The following is a 25637-nucleotide window of genomic DNA, read 5'->3' as shown; positions in this document are numbered from 1 at the left end:
CCTTGTCAGTTTGGAAACAATTGAATATCCCATCTAGCTAGCAAGAATCTGGAGTTAAAATGGAGAAAGTGCCAGGTTTCAGAGTAGTTTGAACTCCTCCCTTATCCCTGTCTGTACCACATTTCCCCTTAACTGAGAACGGCTTTACTGTAGTTTGCCATGACTGCAGTTTGTGATGTTTGAACCCAGGCCAGAAAGTTATTTCTAATGCCTGTTGGTAGGCATCTGTCTTGTACTGGAATAACTGGAATCAGTAGGAATGCCTACATGTCTTTGGACTTCAGCATTATTTTTAACCTTTTTATTTATTTGGATCCACTTTTTCACATGCTTCATTTCAAAGCACACACTAGCTCCTAGGCAGTTTCCAAGCCTGTCAATTAGTCAAATTTGGACAATGAATAGCCTCATTAACTACTTCTCTAAGCATTCATGATACAAATCTGTTTGTGAAATAGATCTTGCTGATGTTAATAATTCTGCAGAAGGCAAAAGGGAGAGTTGGCATTCTGTTCACAATTAGAATTTGCTGTCCTTAAATACACTGAAGCCCTAGTGGCTAGAAGGGTGATGGATGACACTCATCAGGCATCCATGACATAAGGAATGGAATGCAATGACTTAGCTATCTCAGCGTGCAGTACCTTGGTATAGGTCACTGGAATTCCTTGCTATGCAAGTGCCCTATTTAAAGACAACACATGTACATCTGGAGCCCATGAACGTCCACTTCTCTGACCAGACGGATAAAGATACCACAGGAAAGCCTCACAAGTCATGTGACTTTGAATGACAGCTGAGAACAAGAATGCTTTGGAAGAGCACAAGTAACTGGCTGATTAATGGAAGGGGTTGTTTTTTACTAACTCCATCAGTTTCTGCTTGGCCACACTCAGCAAAAGAGAGTACCCAAAGGAATACACAGTGTATCAGATTCTCTGGGGAGTTAATTCAAGGTAGGAGGGAGAGGAGATCCTGCTGTGGGTGGAAACACTGACAGCGGGTTTGAGCTGTGTACTGCTGAGAAGATGCTAATAGCAGAGTTTCACAGTGACGGGGAAAATAAGAGGCAGCAGATCTTCAAGAGGGATTCTAACACCATTTTAAAACCGTACTTGACTTTAAATCTTTTATGGAGTCCTTAACTTCAGATGGGAAACTGGAATATTTATCTTTTATTTTTCTTGGTGCAACAAGACATAATTAAGTTATTGACTGAGTATTAAAAGCACCCTAATGTAGAATGTAGGTTTTGTGTCTCAATCAGACCATGTGAGGGTTTTACATCTTTCAAACAGTGATGATTTGCCAAAGGCTTCCACAAGCTGCAGACACTACTGCTTTGTCTCTCCTTTATGCCTTATTGAATTCTATTAAAAGACAAACAAATATTTCCATCATTAGGGTTCTTGCTGACAATACCTGTCAGTCTGTCACTCCTGTTGAGAAAGACAGAGACCATAGGGCTTCATTTGGCCGACTTAGAAAATAAAGAGGAAGAAATGTATCTGGGGTACCTGCTCCTGCAAAAGGATTATTATTAGTGGGGAATGAATTAAATGTGCAGCTCATAAAGGCAGGATTAAAATGTAATGCAGTTATGGGCCATTCATGCTAAATCAGGATTTAAAAAAAAAAAGACAAACACCACCTCAATGGATTTTTAATCATATTCTCAACTTAACACTTTAAATAGTTTGAATCATTAACAGGTTATATCTACTTCTCTCTGTGTATGTGTGTATACATACATATGTGTATGTATACACACATACACAGGGGAATTGGATTTGAGTGAGGCAGTGCTAAGGATATGGAGAAAGGCAAAAGATAGTATCTGCTTTCCAGGAGCTCATTATCTAATGGGCGGGGACAATAAAAAAAAAACAACAACTACACACACAAGCTCTATGAAGGATAAAAGAAGAAAGGCACTAGAATTAGGAAGGATCAGGAAACATCCAGTAGCAGATAGGATTTTAGCTTGGACTTGAAGGAAGCCGGGAAAGCCAGGAGGCAGAAGTGAACAGGGAGAGTATTCCACACTTGGGTGACAGTTCCTAAAAATACTCAGATTTGAGTAATGGGCTGTCTTTTTCAAGGAACATAAAAAAAAAACCCTGCCAAATAAGGGATCTATTTCAAACTATATGTCTAGATATTATATTAAAGTTTTTCAAAACTTCTTTGGAAGTCAATAACTGTTTCTTTTTTTAATGAACTTAAAAAACATGAATATTTGATATACAAAGAAAAAGGCGGAATTTGTATAAAACTGGTAGAGCTTGTTTTTTTGTGTATATTAAATTTAACAGGATAATACCAAAACTGCCCTGCTCATCTGTGTCCTCTTCTGCACTTTCTTCTGATCCTTTACTATATTTTTAAATGTTTCATTAACACTCTTTCCCTAACTTCTTTTACCCATGTCTGCCTCCTTAATCAACTTTGCTAATCACCCACCATTGCTAGTAGGTGAGAATATTATGGTCAATATTTTAATGACATTTATAAATAGTGAATATGTCTAATAATAATACATTTTTATATATTGCAAATGAATTCCCAAGCAATCATTTTTACCTCTGGTCATCTTAAACAAAATATTTAATGTAGTTCTACCAACTCTGAATCTCTGATTCACAGAAAAAGAAAAATATTTATTAATCAACCAACAGGCATTTTTAAATGCCCTATAATTGCAAACCACTGATCATATAAAAATGAAGTGGTGCCCCCATTGAAGCTTACATTTTGTTAGAAGAGACAACATTTGTACGTATACTCATATGGCTCCATGATTTTATCAATTTGTGGGTTTTCTCCATTTATGCTTGTTCATCAGAATTCATGGTTGGTTATAGCTTTCAGTATGATTGCACCCACCATGTGCCTCCCCATTGGGCCCTATGTGAATCTTAGATTTAGTTCTTCTGAGGCTGTAGTGCCGCATGTCTAACTTCCAAGTAGTAATTACTGGTGATATGTTAGCAATGAAAATATAAGCCTTTGCTTTCATGGGAAGCTTGGGGCCATTTCCCTAAAGCAATCTCTCCTACTCTCCTCTTACTATTCAGCTGTGAATCCAACTCATTTTGCCTCTGTTCTGCCTAACTCGGATATGCGTATTGTTGGAGGGCTCCAATATGCCGCTATCCACATCCCTTGAAATATTACTGAAATATGGGCAGTAGACATCCTTCATCCACTTAGTCTTTTCTTTGTGGAATGACAGACCAAGTTCTTCAAATTTCTAGTGTCTTCCAGGAGGTTCTGCAATATTTGCAGGGGGGGAGCTTTATGCAGAAAACACATCAGTTTATTCCAAAACACACAAATACCCCTCCCCAACACAAACACACACACACACACACACACACACACACACACATTAACCATCATGCATGTATATGACAGACATTTTGTATCTCAGTACAATGCAATTCCTAAAGTTTCAACAGAATAATAATAGAAACATCTCATTTGCAGCCCTGCTCAGGACACTTTATGAAGCATTTTGGAGTATGTACAGACTTTGATATCACCTGTTTTACTAATAAATTACATGACTGGGTTGGATTTTCCATTTTTTTAAGGATAAGAGGAAGCACCATGGAATTTTTTTCTAATTAAGTGATTATTTGTTAAGAGCCTACTATGTATAAAACATCTGAAAACATGACAAAATGTTAAGCACAGGCCTTGTCTTCCAGAAGCCTGCACTCTAGAAGGGTAGCTGAGTTTTTCATGAGTAGTATGATATGTGGACCAAGAGCTAGCTCTGGCCTTAGGAGGCCTTGATCTCAAGTGCTGTTTCTAACATATAATAACTGCATGGCTTTCCATGAGGACTTAACTGCTCAGTTCTATAGGAATCATTCTAAGACTCTCAAGTGTCATTATTATTACTACAATACAAATGGAGAAATGACATCTTAGAGAGACTAAATATGTTGTCACTGATCATGCAACCAATAAGTATCAGAACCATGATTTGAACCCAGGGAGGCATCATGATACAGATCAGTAGAATAGGAGCCCTCCTCAAATCCCACCTCTGACACCAACTCTGTGACCTTTGGTTAGAGCTGGAACTCACTTAACCTCCCTCTGTCTCAACTTTCAGATCTAGAAATTGAGGAGATTTTACTCACTGACCTCTGAAATCCCTTCCACTCCTATGTCTAGCATTCTAAGACCTTGGATTCCAGTCCAGAGCTCTTTCCACTAAACCTCTTTGTCTTCATTGGCCAGGCAGGAGTGTTTAACAGGTAATTGGCAATATAATAGCAGAGATGTGAAGTCATCTGCTTCAGTGGTATCACATAGAAACAGGAGCCAATAAACTGTTCATAAAGGACCCTATGGGCAGCATATTGATTGAGAAAACCCACCAATTACCATTATCTATGTTCTATTGTATTGTTATTTATTTTGTTAAATATTTCCCAATTACATTTTTATCTGGTTCTGCCTTCCCCTGTAGTGGCTGGCTTATAGCCAGTGGGTAGAATGGTTGATAACTCTGATATATATGATGTTAATAATTGAAGCCAGGGGGATAGTTTGAGAGCCATTGAAGAGAGAGAGAAAAAATCCTACAAATATCTGGGAAAAAATAATGACCACCAAACAAATAAAACTGCCAATAAAACAAAGCAGGCATCCTTGAGAAAAGCCAATATTTTATTTAGAAGTAACCATTATCCTTGCTTTGTTCCCTATTGTTATATATAGAGCTCTTTCCCACACCCTTAGGTGATGAGGCAGAGTCTCAGAATAACTCACATATCAGAGATACAGTAGGACCTAGATCTGAATGACATACTTTATCATAATAGGATCATAGGTCTGCAACTGGAAGGGACCTCAGAGGTCAGCAAGACCAGTTAAGGTCATACATCTTTTAAGTGTTAGAGTCAGGATTTGAACCTACATCCTTTGACTTTATCATCATTACCATCACAGAACAACCTTCACCAACCAAGTGGCCTTCTAACACCTGAGAAGGCATATTAGCACAAGTAATATTAACATTAGCATTAGCAAAAATACTACCCATGGAAGCAAGACATAGAGAGAATACAATGGTACCTCAAGCTTCTTTGTCATAGGTGGTAAATGGGACATTCACAGGGAGAAAAAAAGGCATAGATCCCTTCTCTTTAATCATAGGTTAGATGAATACTCACTGAGTGTGATGAAGAAGTAACTTTTATTTAGTTTTGGGTTAGACTACACAGATTCTTGGTCCCATTTAAGGGAAAGTTGATAGCTTGGCATGTGGCATGATAGATTTGGAAGCATAAAACCTGGGTTTGAATCCTGACTCTGTGTGACCTCTTGAAAGACACTTGACTACTCTGGGCTTCAGTTTTTTCTTCTGCAAAATGTGACATTTGAACAAGACAACCTGTAATGTCTCTTTCCCCTGTACGTCAATGATCCCATGATCTCAGGGATTCTGGGAGACTGTTCAGCCTTCCACTTTACAGCTGGTATGAAGACTACATCAAGATTCATCAGAGAATTTGATGGTTTCACATAACATACATATATATATATGTATATGTATATGTATATATATATATGCACATATATCTATGCATACTATATAAGTATATATGTATATTTGTGTATTTTGGTATAGTAATGATCTATTATAATAGATGATGAATGATGAATGGCTTTCCACTAAAGTCTAGAATATTTTTCCTCATTAACATAACAACAAAACAAAGCAAATGGGCAAGCAAACAGAGCCCTTCACTCTTGCATTTGGTGTTATGGCTCTGGTTACTAAAAAAAAAAAAAAAATCTCTCCTGAATTACTTTCATTCACTAAGGCAGTTTTCATTTGAAAGGATATCCTTTTCTTGATTTCATACAGGGAAAATAATTTGGCTTTAAAGTTGAATTCTTTGTGTTGCAGAGGGAACCTTCATTAAAGTCTTTTTGCAGAATATAAGTTCATGTCATTGAGTCACACTACCTTAATTTGAACGTTTTTAACAGCAAGGATTAGTTAAATGAGAAGAAAATAAAAGAACACAAAGTCCAGAAGAGCTTCTCCAAAGGCCTCTGAGGGAGGGCGTCTTCCTCCCTCATTGCACCTTGGGGTCAATTAGCTTCCTGTAGTTCAGAGCTTATTTAGTAAATGAAAATCTTTACTCATGTCTATGGAGCAATTTAGTCTTCAAGTATTCTGTTCTCCTTCTGATCTTATTCTGAAACCCATTTTGCAGGGTTTTTATTGTATGTATTTAAGAAGTTTTTTTCTTTGTCATAAGTTTATTTTCATTGATACTCCCTTTCTGAGAAAATGGTCCTCCAACATATTTCAAAAGAGATTTTTTAAAAATGAAAGAAAAAAATCTGTTTACTCTCCTTCTCAGGCATTGGAGATGTTATGTCTAGATTGTTGAGAATTTCCATTCATTGAGTATATATGGGATGGGGGGAGAAGACTTGGTGGGCTACAAATATTTGCCCAAGGTGGCAGATGACTTTACAATGTGTACCACTCCCCGATGCTTTTGTTTCCCTTGGCTTTCCTGAGGTGGCTATTTTCTGAGCAGCACCAATTGCCCTGGTGTTGAACAAAGGAACTAACAAGACACTAGATGTAGAGTAAGAAGTGATTTCTAGTCCAGTGTTTTCATTTTATGGGAGGAACCCTGGATCAGAGGAGTTAAGAGACATTTTTGATCCTTTCTATTTTTCATTAGGAGGTAGCATTTATGAAGTATATCACAGATGGAATGCTGAATTTCCAATAAAATCATGTAAAACAGTTTATCAACGCAGATTACAAAGAACAGCAAATTCAATGATTTTTCTAAAACTATATAGAGACATAGACATCTCTTTCAGGAACAAATACACACACACAACACACACACACACACACACACACACACATTGCACACACTAAAGTTAGATTCCTGTAGAGCTGTTTTGCATAAGTAAGAAATAATGGCCTCCAAAGATATTTTTTCTTAAAAATTCTTCCAATTTCTTTTCTTTGAAGGTGATCTTTCAGTATTGTCTTCCCTATAACAAAATCAGCGGAATCACCTATTTTTATGACATAAAAGGGGCATGAATGATTATGTTCAATTTTTGATGGAAAATAAGCACAGCATATAGATGCTGATTATTGCAAATCATGTTAATTGCTTTACACTATAAATACCTAAAGCTGACTTGATTTTTACATTGATATTTATTGCTGTGACTTTGAATCCTTCAATGTAAGGTCAATTTATTTACTGTACATACAGTAGTATTATGGAGAGGGGAAAGTGTATCCCTGAACTTGGAGTTCCAGGGAATCTACGGGATTATAGATTCCCAGATGTTAAGCTGGAAAGTACCTTAGAGGTAATCTAATCCAACCCCCACATTTGACAGAGGAAGTCCAGAGAGTCTGCGAAAGTTGCCTAAGGTTACAGAGGTAGTAAAATGGCAGAGATGGGATTTGAGACTCCTAAGTTAGTGCTTTTTCCAATGCACTGCATGTAGGGTGAGACCTACCTGTGGAATACAATATTTCTGAAGCAATAAAGAGTCATCAGATCTCAAAGGAGGAAGGGACCACAGTGGCCATCTAGTCCATCACAGTAAAGGAAATAGAATTTCCACTTTAAAATCACCAGCAAGTAGTCATGCAGCCTCTGCTCAAAGATGTCCAATGATGGGGAGCTCATCTCTTAATTTGTTTAAATCTCAGACCTTCCCTAGCAGATAGTGACACGTGGCTGATAATGTGCTAGACCAGAAGTCAGGAAGACCTAAGTTCAAAAACTACCTCAGTCACTTACTAGCTATGTGACCCTGAGACTTCTTAGAGAGCTCTGCATCTGCCTAGATTCAGGCCATTCACCTATGGTCTCTGTCTCTGCCTGGGAAATCTCCCAAGAAGTCCTATGCCATCCACAGTCCAAACCACTGGACTGTGGCCTCGTTTTTACTGGGACTTCTCCAGAAGTAATTCTCAGATCAGACCTACCCCAAATTATCCACTCTTAAGCTCCTGCATGTACACTTCCCAAGCCATATCTTTGCATGCTCCTGCTTGTTATGAGTCAGGCCTCTCGATCCTCACAGGGCACAACATCACTACTGGCCATGAAGTTGGATATGGAGAGTGGCTGCCTTGAATTGTCTAATCACTTGTCTCCCTCAATAGACCCTCACTAGTTACTGAAATTTTGCCTGGATTCTACTCATCAATGATTACTCTACTCTGATCCTGTCTTCTACTATTCCCAGTTCAGTGATCTATTACTCCTGGGCCCTTTTGTACAAACCCAATTCTCTGTCCCCGTTTTCCTAATTTTTTTCTTCCACCCCACAATATTCCACTACAAATCTTCCTAACTTTTCCACTGTTCACTCTTAAGAATGAATGCTCCATAGTTAACAAAAGTCCTTTCATCTTAAACCTTTTCCCTTCCCTCTTCTCTCCACCTTCTGGCTCTCTCTGAGACCTAGTTCCCTCCTGATGCCAATGCCAACCCTTTCCAGTTCTGGTTGTATTTTCTCTCATACTCCCTAAATAACTGGTCATGAACAGAAGAGAAGGAATATGCCTTGTTCCATAATATCAATTCCAGACTTTGTTACTACCACCATTACTGAGTGACCTCCTTTGAGCTTCATTTAATCCAAATGTAACACTCAATCAAAATTCTTGTCTGCTAGCACCCAGGAAACCATAATTCCTTTCTCAATGAATTCAGGTCATGGTTCATCATCTTTCTCTTTATACCATCTCCTGTCCTCATACTAAGGGAATGCATCATACTTATTGACACTCCCTCAATCATTCATTTCCAACCTCAGCTAGATAAAGAGATAATCGTACTCTTGATTTTGACATCATCCACAAGTTTTCCACTTCCATATTTATGAACTCTTCAATTCCTTTATCTAATCATGATCTGTTGTAATTTTACCTTCCATCTATCTTGCACCTCCAAACCTTGCTTTTAGTCCAAACCATGATCTCCAAACCCTTAACTGCTCAATTCTTTCCCTGAGTTGGCCATATGCTTTTATCTTTCTTATCTTGGCCCCCTAGTGAACCAGTTCAACTTTACACTGTCCTCTTCGTGGAGTCTCTTGAATTTTTATTCTATCAAAGGTCTTGCCTGGCTAATCTTCTGCACTGGATTACCTTTCCAACATCATTGATTAACTTCCTTCCTTTGAGGTTCAATCAATACATATTTATCACTTAATGACCTCCAGGATATTCTCCTTCCTTCCTAATAAATGAGTTTAATGACCAACTCACAGCATTTCTATCCTCCCCAGAGCTTGTCCTCAGTCCAGGGGAATTCAGCATACATATTTATACTCTTTCAAATACCCTAACTTCTCGATTCCTCAACTACTCATTTCTCCTAACAACTTTCCATTCAACTACCTATTTCTCTACTGCCACCACTCACAAGTGTTACACTTCCATGTGTATTAATATTAAAATTCTTTCCCTTTTTTATCATTCCCTCTGATTTATGATCCATAACCATATTTATACTCATTGTGCTCTCCAATCCCTACACCATTTAGTTCTTTCCCAGACTATCACCTCTGTACTGATTATACTCTCCTCCCTTCTGTATCTTGCTTGATTATTTGGTGAACCAGTTAAACTGTACAATATTTTCTACACTAAAGTCCCTTCATGAGAAAAATATTGAACTGTGCTAACTGGGTCCACTATACTTCATGTCACATAAGCTCAACATAAGCACAATACCTCTGTAAATGATTCCCTAGAGATAGTTCCCTAATATCTCCGTAAATGATTCCTAGGTGGCTCAGTGGATAGAACACTGGACCTGGAGCAAAGAAAGACCTGAGTTCAAATCCAGAATCAGATTCATGCTAGCTATGTGGCCATGGACAAGTCACTTAATTTGTTTGCCTTAATACACTGGAGAAGGAAGGGCAAACCACTCCAATATCTTTGCAAAGAAAACCTCATAGAGGGTCAGGAAGACTTGGATGTGACTAAATAACTGAATAATAAAAAAATGATTCGCTATCCAACTCATCACAATGTCTATTCCAAATATGTTTATCCCTCCTACAGGCACTGTCTCACCAACCCTTTAACAGAGGATGCCTAATCACTATCTAAGCAGAGGATTTAGACTCATATTTCATGGAAAAATGGGACCATTTGCCAAAAACTCCCTTCTCTTTTCCTCCTCATTTTACATCTCTTGTGGGCTTCCCAGCAATAACTCCTAGTTTACTCCTTTTTCACAGGTATTTGTGACTTGCCAAGCAATAAGCAAAACCATCTACATAAACAAATAACCTGATTTCCCTAGTTCTACAGCACATTGCCTTTCTACCATATTATACTATTTCCCTGATCCCCCTATGGAGGATTAGAAGGCTTCTACTCTCCTCCAAAAATACCCTTGTCTTCTCTATTCCTCACTTTCTCTGACCATTGCTACTAACTTATCATCCTTTCTGTCTCTTCTCTTTTGTGAGTAAACTCCTTGAGAAGGCCTTCTACAGTCAGTACTTTGATTTTCTCACCTTCCACTCTTTCCAAAACATTTTTGAGTTGTGCTTCCCTGCCTCACCTGAAACTGCTATTTCCAAAGTGGCCAATGTTCTTATAGAAAACTCAATGGCCTTTGCTTGATCTTCATCCTACTTAACCTTTCTGCCATCTTGGAAACTGTCAACCACCCTCTTCTCCTTGATGCTCTCTTCTCTCCAGGTTATCATGACATATCTCTCCTGGCTCATCAATCCATTAGTTATGCGCACTAACTATGGGTGGTTCCCAAGACCCTATCTTTGGCCATCTTCTCTTTGCCCTCTACAATAGTTCACTTGTTGGTCTCAACAGCTCCCATGGATTCATCAATATTAACTCTATTCCTTTCTATTATGGATTCATCTCATTTGATCTCTATATGAAGGATTTTCAGACTTATTTATCCAGCTCTAACTTCATTTCTTACCTCCAATCAGATATGACAGATTGAAGATCACAAATGGTCTTGGATGTCTCAACTGGATGTCTATTAACATCTCAAACTCAATATGCCCAAAATATAATTCATTATACGCCCCCTACCCTGCAAACCTCCTCTCTCCTGAATTTCCCTTTTACTAACTAGGGCACCATCATTATCCCTGTCACCTGAGCTCATAATCTTCATGTCATACTTTATTCCTTACTCTCATTCACCCCACAAAGGCAATCTGACACTGAGTTTTGTCATTTGCAACTACATAATTTCCTCTGTACAACATATAGCTCTGTACTCATATAGCTGCCACTGTAGTGTAGGCCCTCATCATCTCACACCTGGAATATTGCCATAGCCTTCTGGTTGGTCTCCTTCCTTCATTTCCCTTCCCATTCCATTCCATCTTCCACTCAGCTACCAAAAGGATTTTTTTTTTTAGAGAAGGGCATACTTATCCTTTATTTCCTAAAATGTGGGTCATAATAGTTATAATAGAAAGTCATAATAGTTAACAATTTTTTGTGTGTGAAAACAGTTTTTTAAAATTTTGGGTTCCAAATTTTCTCCCTTCCTCCCTCCCCACTCACCCTCATTGAGAAGGCAAACAACTCAATACAGGTTATACATGTGGAGTCACGCAAAACATTTCCATAGTAGTCATGTTGTGAAAAACTAAGCATATTTACCTGAATCCTGTGCTGTCCCCCATTTATTTTATTATCTCCTTTGACCCTGTCCCTCCTTAGAAGTGTTTGCTTCTGTTGACCCCCTCCCCCAATCTGCCTTCCCCTCTATCATCCTCCTGCTTTCTTGTCCTGTTCCCCCATCCCCATTTTCCTGTAGGGTAAGATAGATTTCCATACCCAATTGAGGGTGTATATTATTCTCTCAAGCCAAGTCCGATGAGAATAAGATTCATTCATTCCCTCTCCCCTTTCCCCATTTCCCCTCCATTGTAAAAGCCTTTTCTTGTCTGTTTTATGTGAAATAATTTACCCCATTCTACTTCTCCCTTTCCCCTCTCCATATAATCCTCTCTCACTCCTTCATTTTATTCTCCAGATATCATCTCTTCATCTTCAACTCACCCTGTGTCTTCTATCTATCTATCTATCTATCTATCTATCTATCTATCTATCTATCTATCTATCTATCTAATTTTTTCCCTCCAAATACTCTAATACTGACAAAGGACTCATGAGTTACAAATACCATCTTTCCATGCAGAATGTAAACAATTCAACCTTAATAAGTGTCTAATGATTTCTCTTTCCTGTTTACCTCTTCATGTTTCTCTTGAGTCTTGTTATCTGAAAGTCAAATTTTCTATTCAACTCTGGTCTTTTCATCAAGAATGCTTGAAAGTCCTCTATTTCACTGAATATCCATTTTTCCCCTGAAGGATTATGCTCAGTTTTGCTGGGTAGGTGATTCTTGGTTGTAATCCTATCTCCTTTGCCCTCAGGAATATTATGCTCCAACCCCTGTGGTACCTTAATGTAGAAGCTGCTAAATCTTGTGTTATCCTGATTGTGTTTCCACAGTACTTGAATTGTTTCTTTCTGGCTGCTTGCAATATTTTCTCCCTGACCTGGGAACTCTGGAATTTGGCTACAATATTCCTAGGAGTTTTCATTTGGGGATCTCTTTCAGGAGGTGATTGGTGGATTCTTTCCATTTCTATTTTACCCTCTGGTTCTAAAATATCAGGGCAGTTTTCCTTGATCATTTCTTGAAAGATGATGTCTAGGCTCTTTTTTTGATCATGGTTTTCAGATAGTCCACTGATTTTTAAATTCTCTCTCCTGGATCTATTTTTCAAGTCAGTTGTTTTTCCAATGAGATATTTCACATTGTTTTCTATTTTTTCATTCTTTTGGATTTGTTTTATAGTGTCTTGGTTTCTCATAAAGTCATTAGCTTCCAATTGCTCCATTCTAAATTTTAAGGAAATATTTTCTTCAGTAAGCTTTTGGATTCCTTTTCCATTTGTCCAATTTTGCTTTTTAAGGCATTCTTCTCCTCATTGGCTTTTTGTACCTCTTTTGCCATTTCGGTTAGGCTGTTTTTTTTTAAGGTGTTATTTTCTTCAGTATTTTTTGGGTCTCCATTAGCAAGCTGTTGACTTGTTTTTCATGATTTTCTTGCATCATTCCAGTTTTTCCTCTACTTCTCTTACTTGCTTTTCAAAATCCTTTTTGAATTCTTCCATAGCCTGGGAACAATTCATACTTTTCTTGGAGGCTTTGGATGTAGGAACTTTGACTTTGTTGTCTTCTTCTGGTTGTATGTTTTGATCTTCTTTGTCATCAAAGTAAGATTCTATGGTCTGAGTCTTTTTGTGCTGCTTGCTCATGATCCCAGCTAAATACTTGAGTTATAAACTTTTTGTTAAGGTAAAAGTCTGCTTCCAGTGTGAAGAATGTACTGTCCCAAGCTTTGGGGGTTTTGTGCAGTTGTTTTCAGAGATACTTCTAGGGACCTGTAAATTTTCATTTCTTCCAAGGTGGTATGATAAGGGGCAACGTGTTTACTCCTTTCCTGGCCTGTGCTCTGGTCTATGAGTGACCACAAGCACTCTTTTCTGTCTTGGAACTATGCAGAGGATTTCCTCTCCACCACTACTGCAAGCTCCACCATGCCACTACTCCTCCTTGCCCCAGGACCGCCACCCAGAACTGTGACCAAGCACTGGCAAAGCAAGAGAATCCTGCTCCAGCAGAGAGATCCCTGAATTCCCCCTCTGATTAGCCACTTAATTCTCCCTCAGTCTGTGGACAAGAACCTCCAGAGGCAGCTGCCTCCCCAGGCTGACCTCAGGGACTGGGGCTGGGACCACACTGTGCTTTTCTCTCACCTCAGACACAGACTTTTCCTACTGACCTTCTAAGTCGTCTTTGGCATCCGTGGGTTGAGAAGTCTGGAAACCACCACAGCTGCCCATGATTCAGTCCTTTGAGGCTTGCTCCACCTTCACTGAGGCCTGCCTTGCCTGTGCCCATGCCGAACTGCCCTCCTCTCCCCACCTGGTGTGATATACCTTTCTGATCAACCATAAAGGTTGTCTCGAGCTAGAAATTTGTTTCACTCTGTCTTTTTGTGGGTTCTGCTCCTTTAGACTTTGTTTAGAGCCATTTTTTACAAGTATTTGGAGGGGTTTGGGGGAGAGCTCAAGCAAGTCACTGCTTTTACTCTGCCATCTTGGCTCCACCCCCCAGAGATTTTCTTAATGTGCAGGTCTGACCTCATGTTATTCTACACCAACCCAGTCAAAAAAAATTCCAGAATAAAGTATAATATCCCATATTTGGCTTTTAATTCTGCCTCATATCCTACACCTGTCCTATGTTTCTAGTCTTCTTATACTTTATTTCCATCTATATATCTCTGATATAGTGGCAATGGCCTATTGCAGTTTTTTACATGCAACAGTGTATCTCCAAACTCCTTATCTTTGTATTAGTTCCCCATGACTGGAGAAAGCGTCCCACTCACTTCTGCCTCCTGGTGTTCCTGGCTTCTTTGAGTTCCAGCTTAAGTTTATCTTTCTCCAAGAGACCATTCCTGGTCTTCTCTGTAGCTAGTGCTTTCCCGCTGAGATTGCCTTCTACACACTATATATATCTTGCATGTTCAGAGTTGCTTTTAGGTTATCTACCCCATTTGAACATGAAGTTCTTTTTGCCTTTCTTTTTTATCCTTATTACTTAACACAATGCCTAGAACACAATTATGTGTATAATAAAACCTTGTTGATGGTGATGATAATGTATTCTTAGCACAGTGCCCAGCACATAATAGGGTCTTTCTCAAAAAAAAATATTTATTGGCTGAGGATAATGGCCATGGGAAATTTATTTCATTTCTCTAAGCCTTAGTGGTCTCATCTATCAAATAGGAATTATATTTTTCGCAATGAGTGTCTGAAGAAGTTGTACAGCTCAAATGGGATAAGGAATATACAGGGCTTTGCAGAGTTTAACGTGTTATATAAGTGTCAATTATTTGTTGCCTCAAAATGTATGGAAGACTGATGATGAAAGTAAGTGAGAAAAGAGAAGAACATAAAGAAGTTTTCTGAAATTCCATTTTTCCTATTTCAAACATCTGATAAAATTGAATTACTCATTCCTAGGATAAATGGCTATTTTGCATATTATGATAAAAACATATTTTATTTTTAAGAAAAAAATCTCATAATCATTAGATTTAATTGAAAAGTGGTTCTGAGAAGAAAAATCAGGATACCCTTAAAGGATATGATAGAGGAGGAATAAAAAGAGAATTGGAATATGAAGCAGAAATAGTGATGAGACTGTCAGAGAAGCAGAAAGTAAATTCAGAGATTGCTTTCCAGTGGGACTTTTTTGGGGGAAAGGAAGCATCAAATAGAAAGTAGGAATTGGAAACCAGTAGTATAGTAGTGTAACACTACCATTGAGTTACAAAAAACAACATGAAGGAAAGAATGCATCCAGTTACATAATCCACTCTGAAAAAAAGGAGGGGAAAAGAAAGCATTTTTACCTACAAATATTTTTTAAAAGGGAAAAACTTCCTTTTGACACTGTTCAGCAGAATTTGCCTCTGCATTAATTGACTATATGTGGCGACTTTGATTCCTTTATTAAAATGTGAAGTGAGATGGAGTAATATTTACAGGGAAAGGTGACAAAAGTATCAAAACTCATGCTGTGTGGGATTGATTTCCCAAATCTTTTCTGCCAGTGATCCTGGCCTAAGAGGACATTACACTTCTAGGATACAAATGAAGAAGGGGCAGGGGAACCCAGGACCAATTTGTGTCTAGAAAGGTGTATCAGCTCATCACACACTTCAATTAATGTTTTTTGAAGATGTGCTTAGGCTAGAGATTAAAAATAGAGACTTGACTTTTCAGTTTTCCAAAAAAAAGTAGTGTAGTCCCTGACCCAAGGCCAGTTGGTATGGGATTCCCTTATTTGTGAGGATGAATATTATACTCTGTGTGAGGGGCAGGGCAGAGATGGGGAGAGTGGAAGAGCTCCAACCTTTTTTTGTCCTCTTTGGGACTCTTCAACTTTCAAGTCTTCTGTGAGACTCTTCAAACATCAAGTTGTTTCAGGTTCTCCTGGCTTCCAGCTTCAGTAGCGAAGATGGAAAGGGGCCAACCCCACTTCAGGTTGCTGAAAGAAAAGGCTCTGGGAAGATGTGAGAGGAGCTAGCAGTTTCCATCATGTCCCTATCTCCAGCTTGCTACTGTAAAGATTTTGAGGAGTTTCCCTTTGGATAAGATTGAGGACTCTCTGTCTTGTTTGAGGTGAGCTATCTTCCTCCAAATGTATGAACTTCTTCACTCTGTATCATCTGATATATGTCCTCCATGTTTACTTTCCTTGATTTCTGTTTTGCTATGTTCTGGATTTACCCAAGTCAAGCCTTGGAAATAGAGCTTGGGATCCCCTTTTCCCTCAATAATTATGACAAAGCAATCAGAAGTTAGCTTGAGCCTGATTATATCCTCTTGACTAACAGTATTTAAGGGAGAAGATAGATGTAATTGTCATCTAAGTAGCCCCGTTTTCTGAGGAGAGCAGAATGGTGGCCTCTGACCCCAATTTCTTGCTTCCCCTCACAGCATGAATTGAAGACTCTCTTGGGAAAGGGTCAGGGGAGAAGAGGCTAGAGATGCCTATTCTGCCTTTCTTTGAGCCACACAATGACCCCCATGTGCTACATGTCATCTCATCTGACCCTTTCTTTTATGCATGAAGACACTGAACACTAGATGAAACACATGTTCCCTGAATCTAAACCAACCTATATCTCCTCTGAGACTCATGCTCCTCTGATTGTTCAATCAACTACTATTAATGTCATCAGTATCAGGTGCTTGTGGTGCAGCAACTCTGTCCAGCAAAGCAGATCAAACCCTCTACCTTACAGGGGTGGCTGGGGATGCTGTGACTTGCCTATGGTGGCAAACCTAAATCATAGAATCACTGATATAGTGCAGAAAAGGTCCTCCCTCTTCAAAACACTTTCTATTCTATATGCTCACACACATGTATATACACACCCACATACTAACATCTATACATACACACATATATAATGTACATATTTATACACACATTATTATTATTTTTGGTGGGGTTAATTATTTACATGTTATCTTTCCAGTTCCAATATAGACTTCTCAAAGACTTTCTTTTTTCTTTGTACTCTACCACTGGGAGCTTCATAACTACTTGATGGATTATTTGTTAAGTTTATGACTCCAAGGGCAGAAAGGATAGGATGGGATTCAGAGATGCCTATTCTGCCTTTCTTTGAGCCACGCAATGACCCCCATATGAGAAGCAAACTTGTCTCCTCAGCCCCCAAGGCAACCTCAAATATATCTATGAGCCTTTGACTCAATCAAATCATTGACAAGCAATGGTTATGCACCTGTTATGTCCCACACTATACTCTTGTGCTAAGCACTGGGGATAAAAATGAAGTAAAAAGTTTCCTGTTTTCAAGAAGCTTCCATAGCTCTTCCTGTTGCATCCTGTTTTTCATGATTTTATGTTTGTAGCTTGATATTTGAATTTTTCCCAATGCTATCTGCCATTCTGAGCATGTTCCTAGGCCACTGGAGACTCCAAAAGACAATGAAACTTTTAGGTCTGAATTTAGCATCTCTTTAGATGTGTGAGCCCTGCAGGAGGACAGAGCAATGGCCACAGGTGCCCCTTTTAGGCCAAAAGGCAAAACAACAGAGAAGAAAACAGTATAAGAGAGTTGCCAGTGGCCTCTAATGGCCTGTTGTGTTGTTTATTTGCAAAGCTGAGCAGCAGAGTTGAGCATCAGCAGGCTTGAAGTCTCCTCTGCCAGGTGCAGCTTTGAAGATGACAAGGCCCTGAGACCCTCATCCCTTCCAGTTATCTTTGTCATCTGTTGCTTGTCTGTCTGAAGAAAACACAGCAGTTCTATGACCACCTTTAGTGACCTTGAACAGCAGTGGTTTCTTCTCTCTGTCTCTCTCTCTCTCTGTTTCTCTCTGTCTCTCTCTCTCACACACACACAGAAATAAAATGGAAGATAGAAAGAGACAGAGATGAAGGGAGGGATGGAGGGAGATCAAAAGACAGACAGGCAAGCAGGCAAATAGATGTAGAAGGAGTAAAGGGAAGAGAGAGAGAAAACGAATGTAACGAAAGAATTAAAAAAAAGTAGTGAAATAAAGAGAAAAAAAAACAAATAATAATGGGATGTATTCCTGAGTAGAAGAATAACACCAATCAAGCAATTAATAAGCATTTATTAAGTAATTTCTATGGTTATAGGAATGGTACTAGGTAATGGGGATATAGAGCCCAAAATGAGACACTCTCTGTTCACAAAGTACTTATATTCTGCAGGACAGTCTACCAAAAAGTCCCCATAGGTTATTGAAGTAGGAAAAAAAAAAGATATAGATGTGCAATCAAGAGACCTGAAATTTCATCCTATCTATAACATTAATATGTGGATAATCTCTGATAAATCACCTAAAATCTTTTAAGCCTCAGTTTCTAGGCCTGTAAAATGTTTTGAAAACAATGTACTGTAAATCTTAATGTAACAGAGAAAGGGAAATTACTAGTGATCGCTGTATCACCAGAATAACTACTGTGATTAAGTTAGTGGTGATGTTTGCTGCATTTGGCTGAGAAAAGCTACATAGCTGATAGAAAAAGTCACAGCAAAGGTGGCAAAGAGAACAAAAATGGGTACTAAGCATTTACTACTCCTGAGTTTCAGAGTTAGCTCACTAATTTTGAATCATAGAGAAATCACAAGACGGTTGGTCTTAGCTATATGTGTGGTATATGTTATATAAAATATATATATATATGCATATGCATATGTGTATACCTATATATACATGTGTATGTATGTATATGTATATATACATACACACATATATATATATATACATACACATATACATAATACACACATATATAATTCGTGTGGGTATTATCCAGATGCATAATATCCGTGCATTATGCATTGGGATATATTCCAAAATGGAACCTTGAATTTTTTTTTGTGTGTATATATTTTAAAGCTTCTTCATCAAATATCAGCTATTCCTTATTCTTCCTACATGACCAAGCTGTTTCTTGCTATCATTTTATTAATGATATTTTTACACGACATTGGAGTGCAGTTTTTCATTGACAATATAATGTAATCCAACCACACCCACTATTTATCTTTCTATTGACTTTGCATGACCTAAAGCTTTAATTCTTCAGAGCCCGTGGCATTGCATGAATCAGAGCAACATAGCTTCACTGAATCAATATCATAACCAAAATGGTGGACCTTTGTTTCATAGAGAAATTGGGATATTGTCAGTTGGAAAACACTTCAAACTGGTCCAGCCATATCTATACCTTGGACATAAGCTATGTAGATAAAATAAACAGAACTCAGAATTAAACAAGAGGAAAAGAGTGGGCTGGATGACATTTGTATTTTAAATCATTAAATAGAAAATAGTGGTATAATCTGTCAACATCCTTGTTGGAAACAGTTCAATTCTCATCTCATTAGTGAAACCAACCCAGCATTACAGCTGTCTAATGAACCTTTGATGTGAAGAATGAAATTGCCTCTCCAATCATTACAAAATGTTACAATAATTCTAGCAGAAATACATTAGAATTTCACTATAGCATCATTTGATAAACAGCAGAATTAGGTATAAAGTTAATCCATTCGGACTCCATCCAAATGGGGTTACTTGTAATTTGTCTAAGGCATCTCATTTATGGAGGCAGACTGGCATACCAGATTCAAAATCTCAACCACCTGGGTTCAAGTCTGCCTTCTAGTAACTACTGGCTGGGGAACCCTGGGCAAATCATTGAATTTTTCATATTCTCAAAGGAAATTGAGGAGCTGGAACCAGTCTGCACTGGAAGAAGGAGTTTCTTCATCAGGGAGAAATCTACAGTTGTAAAATTACAGGTATATGTCAAATTTATTCTCTTTCATAAAGTATTTCTACCTTTAAGATATGATATAGAAGCTCTCTTCTCAAAGGACATGGTACCAGTAAAGCTCTATCAAATAATGAAAATACAGTTGAACATGTAGTCATAGTCACAATATTAAGAAGTTTGAAAGATGCATGAAAGTTTGCTGAAACATTTTTTATCCATTGATAACAATGGATAACAGTGAGTGGAGTGCTGGCCTTAGAGTTAGGAAGACTTGGGTTCAAGCCAGGAACACTCCCTATTGCTGTCTATGGATTTTCCCAATTCTCTGACCTATTATAAGAGAATCACTAAGAGAATAAGAATATTCTTTTGTTGTTTTCCTTCCCTTTCTGTTAAATGTGCCTTTTGTCAATGTTTAATATCTTCATTATTACCAAATGGAAGGAACCAATTTTTGGTAAAGATTAATTTGAGATGATGATAATGATGATGTAGTTATGATGGTAGTAATTGATGGGTTTTGGGGGGTAGATAATACTGTTAATAAAGGCAGAAGCAGTAAATTATCTCACATTCAGATTTATTTTCTGGTATTGAGAGGCAGTCTGGCAAGCTGGCTAACATGATGGAGATTGAATTAGGAAGATGTGGCTTAAAATATGCCAATGAAACTTATTAGCTGAGTGATCATGGACAAGTCACTTAATCCCCCTATAAAATGAAGTTAATATTACTGTTCATGCTTCATGAGTTTGTTTTGAAATAGAAGTGAGATAATGTATGTTAAGGACTTATCCCCTTTGTTATATGAACACTTGGAGAGTTGAAAAGATTAGAAAAAAATACATTTGTGTTAGGAATACTGATAAAATTCAGTTTAATAATAATAGAGTCCTTTAGAAAAAAATGATTTATGGAGACAGACTGTTCTGAGGAACTTAGTGAAAACTTCTCCTCAGCTACTGAGGGGACCTGTTTGAAGGCAAGAACATAGATTAAATTAAAGATTACTGAAGTGCATTGTCATCTATTAGTTCATTTACTTATGATTGTTTTTAGAGTTGTGAAGGATGTAACTAATATACTGAATACATCAAATGACTGAGGACTTTGGGAAAATGATATAAAACAAGTGGAGATCTACTGCCAGAAAGTTGAATTTCTTGAGTTTCATATCATCACTTAGAGATGGATCATTGCTTATGGGGAGGACTCATTTTGAGGTACTGGTCACTGTAGGAAAGGACCTGATGAGGATAAGTGAAGAAGCAGGAAGTGTGGAGCCCAGGAATTGGAGGAAACCAGTAGCCATGACAGAGAAAGAGAAAACAGTAGTTGTAACTAGAGGCAGAAAGGTACTGATGATTGGAGGAAGGTGATGCTTTACTGAGAGCTGATTGGCTTTGACTCCAACTACGACTTGAGAGTGGAATTGCCTGTATTGCCTTTTGCTGCCCTCTTTGGCTTGTGAAGGACATTCATTGAAAGAAGATCAGGCTTCTGATTTAGCACTGATTATCTCAAATTTATCTAAGCTTTTCAGTTGCAGAACACATTCCTCACAGCAACTCTGTGTTAGTAGTATTATCCCTATTTAACAGATACAGAGACTAAGTCTCTGAGGGCTTATATGATTTGCCCAAGGTCAGTCAGCTAGTGAATGGCACAATTATGATCAAAACCCTGGCCTTATCACCCCCTTTTATGTGGTCTTTCCATTATATCTTGGTGCCAGATTGTTTGGGGTTATTTGGAAAGCAAAGTCAAAAAATAAAAAAAAAATAGTCTGTTGGAGAAGAATGGAAAATCTGCTTGTTGGCACATGACATATTGCCATGACAGAAGAATCACAACGAGGCAACTGGGCTGTTTTGTAATGAACCTCTCCGTATTTTGCTAAGCTGGAACTCAAAAGGTAGACCTTTTCACCAGATCTGACTATAGATTCAAAGTCTTTCCAGCTGGGTAGAAATGAATGAAGTCACCCTCTAGGGACATAGTTTGGGCACAGTAGGGCTAACTCACCACCATGATTAGGCAGCAGAATAAGATTTTGTGGAAACAGTGAGAGAGGAGAATGGAAGGACAGCCCACATGTTCCCTTTGCATCAATGCACATTTATGAGTTCATTCTAGAAGAAGGTCCTTAGAATGTTCAGTAAAACCTCTGTGTGGATTTATGAAAGGACACTAAGGAGATCTGCAGTTGTGGAATGTCTGAATGAATTATGATATGTGAAATTATGGTATGGTATGGTAGACAAATTAAAGTATAAGATATTACTAATGAACTAAAGTATTGGGTAAGAAATGAGAGGATACTCATATATTGGGCAATGGCCAAATAAGTTATGATATGTGAATGACATCGAATACTATTGTGCTGTAAAGAAATGGTAAAGGGGATGGTTTCAAAGAAAATTGGGAAGATTTGTATAAACTATTTCAGAGTGATGTGAGCAGAATCACGAGAATGGTTTCTACAGTAATAACCATATTGTAAAGATAAATAACTTTGAAACACAATGACTAACCACAGTTTCAGAGTACTTAGGATTAAACATAATAGCCACACCCTGATAGGGAAGTGATGGACTCAGGTACAGAGTGAGAAATAGTTTTAACACGACCAATTTGAGATTTTGTTTTGGTCTCCTATACATATTTGTAATGGTTTTTTCCTTCTTTTCTCAGTTGTGGGGGAACAATTTAAGTGAGAAGAACCAGGTGACTAATTTATGGAATAACAACAGTGTAAAGACAAAACTTTGAAAAACCTAACTGATCAATATGTTGGCCAAATATGAGTTGAGAAGACCAATGATGAAGAATTACACCTATCTCCTTACAGCAAGGTGATGTACTAACTATGCAGAATGATGTACACATTGTGTGTGTGGTGGTGGGGGTATTTACTTTTATAATTCATACTAAATTACAAGTTTTCCCTAGCATTATCATTATGGTTATGTTGGAGAGAAAATATCTGTTTGGTAGTGGAAAATAATTTAAAAAAAATAAAGCAGAGGGAATAACCTTAAAAAAGGAAAAAGAAAGAAAAGACATGAAAAAAGAACTGCTTAGGAAGAGTAGGAATAATTAAAAAAAATTTAAAAAAGAAAAAAAAGAAAAAAGGAAGAGTAGGAATAGATGGATTACATTCTTCATCTTTGAAGGAAGCACACTTCCATTGAACCATCCATATATCCACATTGAGTCTAGGTGTGGATTTGTTTCAAGCAAAGGTTCCTAGTCTTTATTGTGTCCTGGATCCATTTGGCAGCTTGATGAAACCTATGGGCCATTTCTCAAAGTCATTGTTACGCAGGTTTAAAAAAATCATAATTGAATTGAATTGCAAATTTCAATTAAAGTTTAGTGACAAAGGTATCCTTATTTTCCATCCAAGTTCATGCATCCTCTGTAATCTATCCATAGACTCCTTAGGGTTTTGTGAGGCCCAGGTTAAGAAACCACGGTCTAAAGAAAACATATGGATTTGCCTCACGGATGCCCCTTTAGCACAATGTCATCCACTGGATACGTCCCACATTCTTGATTATGCACAGTAACACCAGGAATAGTGGCTTTGTAAGGTTATTCTCCTGGTATTTGATTTCACGTTCTCCTAACAATGATCTTATCATAGTAATCTTTGTCCTTCCCATCATCGTAGCTATGAATCATTGAAGCAAATTGTTTCTTCTTTTTTGCTTTTCTTGGTTTTTATTGCTGTTCTTGTCCTTAAAATAATAACCTAGACTAGATTTCATGCTTTCAGAGTCTATACACATTTCTTATCCAAAAAATGGGTGTGCAAATGTGAAAGAAAAATAAATGCTGCCTCTGTTTACTGATTCATTGGCAAACCAGCAGACTCAAAGCCAGGAAGTCCTTAGTTTAAGTCCTGACTCCGACTCTGACACATCTGATTTGTGTGAGCCTGGGCAAGTCACTTAATCTCTCATTGCTTCAAGCAACTGTCTAAGACTATAATTTGTAAGGACAACATTGACCTATATTGGGAGAACTCACCTGGGAGTTCACACTAATGGAAACAAGAGTCCAGTCCCTATCTCTATCTCTGTCCTAATTTCTTTCCTATTCTTATCCGTATCCTTATCCCTATCCTTATCCTTATCCCTATCCTTATCCTTATCATTATTCCTATCCCTGTCCCTATCCCTATCCCTGTCCTTTTTCCAATTCTTATGCTTATCTCTATCCCCATTTCCATCCCTAGGCTGACATATGGGATACTCTAGGAAACATAAATCTCCACTCAGTCAAGTAAAAAGCATTCTTTTAAAGCTAATGGGTTAAAAAGTAAGAGTACATGTTTTTCCCGCTCCTAAACAAAAGTCAAGCAATAACTCCTGTTGGCTAGAAGGATCTGGTGTGCTGCATTGGCTCTCCCTCCTGGATACAGTGACTGGAAACCTGCTGCCATTTAAATTCTTGAAATAGAATGGACTAGATCCAACTGACATGATTGTTATGGTCAGTACTAGTTTATTAGAGTGCCTGGGATGTGCCCTCAGTCCTGAAAGAACTATTACTTAAGCCTTAAACAATCTTTATTGTTGTGCAACAGAAAAAGACCTCTAGTATTTTCTTTTTGCTGATATTACTGTAATAACAAAGGACAGAATGAAACAGCAGGGGAATGTATGATTCTAACTACTGAGCTATTAGAGATACTGAATATATTTGGTTCTGTTTTGATTTTTTCCCCCTGAGGAAAAAAAAAACTGAGGCTAAATGCAAAAGTTTCTTTATTAACATTTTAGTGTTTAATCAGTGAAATATTAGAGTATGCAAAGACATTTTGCTTGACCCCCTTGCTGTGCAGAATTGGCACTGAAAAAATGTTTCTGATGCTTTCATTGGGCACAAGATGGCACTTCGACTTCAGAGATCAAATAATCTCTATGTGGTTTCCCATTGCAAATAAAATGATGCTGGAATTTAGATTCTTAAAGGAGAAACCTTACTTAGATAATGGTCAAAAGCAAATAAATTGGCCATGCAGTGGGGGATATGTTTGCATTGAGATGCACGATTTTTGTGGATACACATTGGTGAAGTGAGATTCTATGTACTAGGTATGAAAATGGGAATGTAAAATAAATTCTATTTTCTTTTCCCCCCAGATGAATGAAATGAACCACCAATAATAGCTTAGAGCAAAATATCCCTATGTAGTCAGAAATTCATTTTACCTCCAACAGCACAGAGTTAAGAGTATCTATTCTGAATTTAATGAAATTGTTCCCCTATATTTAGGGTAGTCTCTGTCACTCTGATTCTAAATACTCTATGTATGTGTTCTTTCTGGGCAAGGCAGCATTTCCATCATTGTTGTTGTTTCCTGGGCAGAGTCCTGTAGGAGCCAACTCTCTTTTCATGCACATGACACATAATGTTTCTGTATGAGTGCACTCTATTTCTGGTTCTTCTATCATCTAACACTACTTAGATATTCTGTTGGGAGAGTACTTTGTGTTTCGTCTAACTTAAGATGCGTAACTCTTGTCAGTCGCTCTTGACTTTCTAACTTTCTCACTTTGGGCAAAAATGCTAGATCATAACATATGCCTTGTTCTTCAGTCAGTTGGAATATTCAGATATCCTTGCCAGAAGGAACATGATACTTACAATC

The sequence above is a fragment of the Vombatus ursinus genome, unplaced genomic scaffold (assembly GCF_900497805.2).
Source record: "Vombatus ursinus unplaced genomic scaffold, bare-nosed wombat genome assembly UNPS02014810.1, whole genome shotgun sequence".
Taxonomy (NCBI): domain Eukaryota; kingdom Metazoa; phylum Chordata; class Mammalia; order Diprotodontia; family Vombatidae; genus Vombatus; species Vombatus ursinus.
The sequence above is the reverse complement of the archived record's forward strand: the minus strand, read 5'-3'. Positions refer to the sequence as shown.